This window comes from Oratosquilla oratoria, chromosome 18 (assembly GCF_046742065.1).
Source record: "Oratosquilla oratoria isolate Oo_2021 chromosome 18, ASM4674206v1, whole genome shotgun sequence".
Taxonomy (NCBI): Eukaryota; Metazoa; Arthropoda; class Malacostraca; order Stomatopoda; family Squillidae; genus Oratosquilla; species Oratosquilla oratoria.
This window is the reverse complement of record NC_134794.1, coordinates 5,981,005-5,986,004: the sequence shown is the minus strand read 5'-3', so window position 1 is coordinate 5,986,004 and position 5,000 is coordinate 5,981,005. Positions and strand designations below refer to the sequence as shown.

The 5,000-nt window shown below is 40.1% G+C and overlaps 1 protein-coding gene across 3 annotated transcripts in view; it reads left to right on the top strand.

Moving 5' to 3' along the window:
- The window catches only part of LOC143035024 (cubilin-like), a 281,762-nt gene that overhangs the window by 104,652 nt on the left and 172,110 nt on the right, over positions 1-5,000 (top strand). The window lies entirely within an intron of this gene.

Below are 5,000 nucleotides of genomic sequence, written 5' to 3'. Positions count from 1 at the left end.
CACTCCAAGCCTTTTTTTTTATTTATTTATTTATTTGTTTTTGTTTTTGTGTCTGTTTTTACTTATCTGTTTATCTGTGTATTCATTTACTTATTGATCTTTTTATTTATGTATTTATTTATATATTCATTTGTTTGTTTAATTATTTGTTTATTTCTCTATTATTTATTTATTAATTTTTTATGTTTCATTTAATTGTCTATTTATCTACTTGGTTTTTTATTCGTTTATTTATGTGTGTAAAGTTTAGAAAAATGTGTTAATTACCTATACCACCTGGAATAGAGCCATTGGCTGTCCAACGACGCTACCATTGTACTATGCAGGACATTCAAAAGGAATGTTCTGCCGCTTCTCTCTGCCATTCTCCCAATGTCAGCCTGCACGATACAGTATGATGAAAGGGAAACTACATTCTATTCTGTGCGAGTTGACATCGGGGAATGGTTAGAACAATTTCCAAAACATTCCTTCTGTATCTCCTGCATGGTACAACGGTAGCGCCATTGCCTTGTGGTAACAATTCGCACCGTCAATAGGTCGAATCCCAGAGTTTGATAGTTTACCCAATTATTTATTTACTAGTTTATTTGTATATTAATTGATTTATTTGTTAATTCATGTGTTTATTTGTGTATTTATTTTATTTATTTATTAATTTATTTTTTCTTTCTTTTTCGAAACCAAAATTAGGGGAAAATTATGAAATGCACCCTAAGAATATGTATATATATGTATATATATATATATATATATATATATATATATATATATATATATATATATAAAATGTGTGTGTGTGTGTGTGTGTGTGTGTGTGTGTGTGTGTGTGTGTGTGTGTGTGTGTGTGTGTGCGCGTGTGCGTGTGTGTGTGTATAATTTTATTAAATCACGTAATCACAGACCACCCATTCAGCGAACATTGGCGAGACGTGGTGTTTCTGCCGGTGTTGTGTAAAATGCTTGGGAACACGCACAAACCTACTTAACATTTACAATACGGTGACACTAACTTGTACTTAAGGACAGGCGAATCCAAGCAGCTAAGGGGGCGGGCGCTGACCTGAAAGGGGGCTCAGTCGACCGTGACCCCTTCTTGGCTAAAGTCCAGCTGCCTAAGATCGCCTGTTTTTCGCCAGAATCAAATGCTTCAGGTATGCCACTGCGTTGAAGGGTCTAAGTGTGATTGGATCTTCTCATGCTATGTTGAAAATATATGACGCCATTCTAGCGACGATATGACGTCAGCAACGTCATTATAGCGACAAAATGACGTCAGAAACTTCATTACAGCGACGATAGGATGTCAGCAACTTCATTCCAGTGACGATATGACGTCAGCAGCTTCATTCTAGCTACGATGTGACGTCAGCAAGTTCATTATAGCGACAAAATGACGTCAGAAACTTCACAGCGAAGATAGGACGTCAGCAACTTCATTATAGCCACAATATGACGTCAGCAACTTCATTCATACGACGATAAGATGTCAGCAACTTCATTACAGCGACAATATAATGTCAACAGCATTTTTGCGTCAGTATGACGTCATTAAATTCATCATAGTGAGAGTATGACGTCAGCACCTTTATTATAGTGGCAGTGTGACGTCAGCAACCTCATTTTTACGACGATATAAAGTCAGCAACTTCATTCATACGACGATAAGACGTCACCTTCATTGATGCGACGATATGACGTCATGAACTTCAATATTGCGACGATATGACGTCAGCAACTTCGTTATAGCGACGATATGACGTCAGCAACTTCATCTTAGTGACATAAGATCAAAGGATCACAAAGGAAGAGCATGCCGACTGGAGACCTTTTGGTCCGTAACTGGGTCCTTACATCAACGACGTGACCTTAGTAACTTCACTGTAATGACTAGTTTAGATTTGGCGCGAAACTTCATTATGATGTCGGAAACTTCACAGGCTTCCAGTTTTAAACTATTCTTCCAACTATGTCTTAGCCAGAGGCTGCATAGTCCGGGTAAAGCAAAAATCGAGGAGTATTGGAGAGGAGGAGGAGGAAGAGGAAGAGGAAGAGGAGGAACAGGTTGGTTGGTTAGCCAACTACGAGGGCTCAGGTTAGTTGCCGAGCGAATTCCGGCCATAATTGACGTTCCTTGTTGAGATAACAGTTATCAACCATTTTATTTCACTGATTTTTCTTCTTTCTTCTTCTCCTCCTCCTCTTCCTCTCCCTCCTCCTCCCCCTCCGTCTCTTTCCTGCTCCCATCCAACCTCTCCGTCTTTCCTTATGCTCTTTTTCTTTTACTTATATATATATATATATATATATATATATATATATATATATATATATATATATATATATATATTATATATATATATATGTTCATAATATCTACTCTTAATTAAAATAGAATTTGTTTGACCAACTCTTCGTTACATGACGTGATTTGAAGGCAGATTCAACCACTACACACACACACACACACACACACACACACATATATATATATATATATATATATATATATATATATATATATATATATATATATATATTAAACTCTCCTACTGGGATTCGAACACTGGCCTGAGCGGCTTGCTTATTGTGAGGCGAGGGTTCGAATCCCAGTAGGAGAGTTTAATTCCATGTCATAATGACGCACAATATATATATATATATGTATATATATATATATGTATATATATACAGTATATATATATATGTATATATATATGTATATATATGTGTGTGTATATATATGTATATATATATATATGTATATATATATATATATATATACATATATATATATATATACATACATATTTATCTGCTAGAAGATCCTCTCAACAATGTGTCCCGAACGAGACGTGACCTCTCTCCCTAACCATCCGACCACTTTAATCAGAATAGAATCCCTTGACCTTAATCAGAACAAAATATATAAAGACAGGAACGGACGGGATGCATTGAATAATTTATTTTATTCAAATGAGCACCAAAGAGAGTTACCTTTAGGAATAAAATAAATAAACAAATGAATAAGTCATCGGTCTTAGTCCCATGCAGGACCGTCGGTCCATCCCTTTGATGCCGGTGCAGTCTCAAGAAGTTTTAAGTAAACCACGTAATTACTCCAATTAATCTTTGTGACAGACCTCATAAATGTTGTTAAGGATAAATCTTAATTGTCCCACTCCCCCCACACCACACACACACACACACACACACACACACACACACACACACACACACACACACACACACACACACACACACACACACACACACACACATACGATTCGTTGCGCAGTGGTAGAGTTTCCGATCGCCACTATGACGGTCCGGGTTCGAATCCCGCCCAGAGCTGAAATAATTTCACTATCGCTGCGTTGCGAGTCGTTACTCCAACTCTTGTGGGCGGGGAGTCGGGTGTGTGTGTGCGTGTAAGGTTACACCATTACCCATATATCGGTCATACATGAGCTCTGAGCTCTCTTCCGGGAGGGTGGTAGCTGTCGATCACGAGTCCAGCACGTGATCCAAGACCATGGTGATTTACACACACGGTGGACCCCATATTGAACAGAATCATACCCGATCGGGACCCCATCGCAACCTTATATCACCTTTACCCTCCTCGGCCATCAATATTCTTAGGACTTTAGTGCCACCCCTACGGACCTGAAACGCGCAGCATTCTTATGAGTCGAGAGTGAGCTTCCGTTACCCCTCCCGTCTGCTACCCTTCCTTAGGCTGCTAGAAGACATTGCTTGCAGTATTCTAAGAACACTTTATCAATCTAACATTCGCTAAGGTTTAGATCCTTTCATGTCGCCATTTAGTTTCTCAGTATAAGCCGCAAAGGTAAATTTGACTTCTTGGAGATAAAAAAAAAAAAAAAAAAACGGAAAATTGTAACCGACGTCGTTTTCTTTTCTAACGAACTCGCAACGGTTAAGAAGACTCAGCCGAGAAACTCTCAGCGACTTCGGCGCCATGTTGTCCCTCGAGGACAGAAGCGCTGGTGACCTCCCCTTCCCCCCCCCGAATGAATAAAATCACCTGACGGCAGCCAGGGTAACACGGGGGAAGGTGCCACCCGGTACGAAAGGCGTTAAAGAGGAGGAGGAGAACAAGCAGCTTAAAGGAGAACAAGGGACTGAACATTTGGGCCCAACTGTGCGTCGGACGCTCAGGAATGCCGCGCCACAGCACAGGGATAGAGGAGGAAAGATCCTTGTAACGCCCCTACGGACCAGATCCACGTAGGATTCTTTTCGTTATGAAAGACCCATCTCTACTTGAAAAAGAGTATGCGTGTACGTGTGTGTACGTTTGTGTGTGTGTGTGTACGTATGTGTGCGTGTGTGTGTGTGTGTGTGTGTACGTGTGTGTATGTGTGTGTGTGTGTGTGTGTGTGTGTATGCGTGTGTGTGTGTGTGTGATTCACTATTGTCTTGGATCACGTGTTGGACTCGTGACCGACAGCTATTACCCTCCAGGAAGAGAGCTCAAAGCTCGTATATGACCGATCTATGGGTAATGCTGTGACCTCACACGTACCCCGAAGTAATCGCCCCTCGAGAATTGGAGCAACGACTCCCAGCGCAACGATACTGAAATTATTTCAGCCCTAGGTGGGATCCGAACTCGGACCGCCGTAATGGTGTGTGTGTGTGTGTGTGTGTGTGTGTGTGTGTGTGTGTGTGTGTGTGTGTGTGTGTGTGTGTGTGTGTGTGTGTGTGTTTGCATATGTGTGTTTTCACATAGGTTTGTGTTTGTGTGTAAGTATACTACTGTATGCACTTTGTGTTTACTTGTGTATTTCTGTTTGTTTTATGTGAGTGTTCATGTTCTCGTGTGTATATTATGTGTACCTAAGTGTGTGGATAACATGAATGTTTTTATCTGTGCTGGCGTCTGTACATATTTGTTCTCAAGAACCTGTGAGTATACAATTTCTCTCTTCTACTCCCGACCAGAATTGAGACATAAAAGAGTATAGAACATA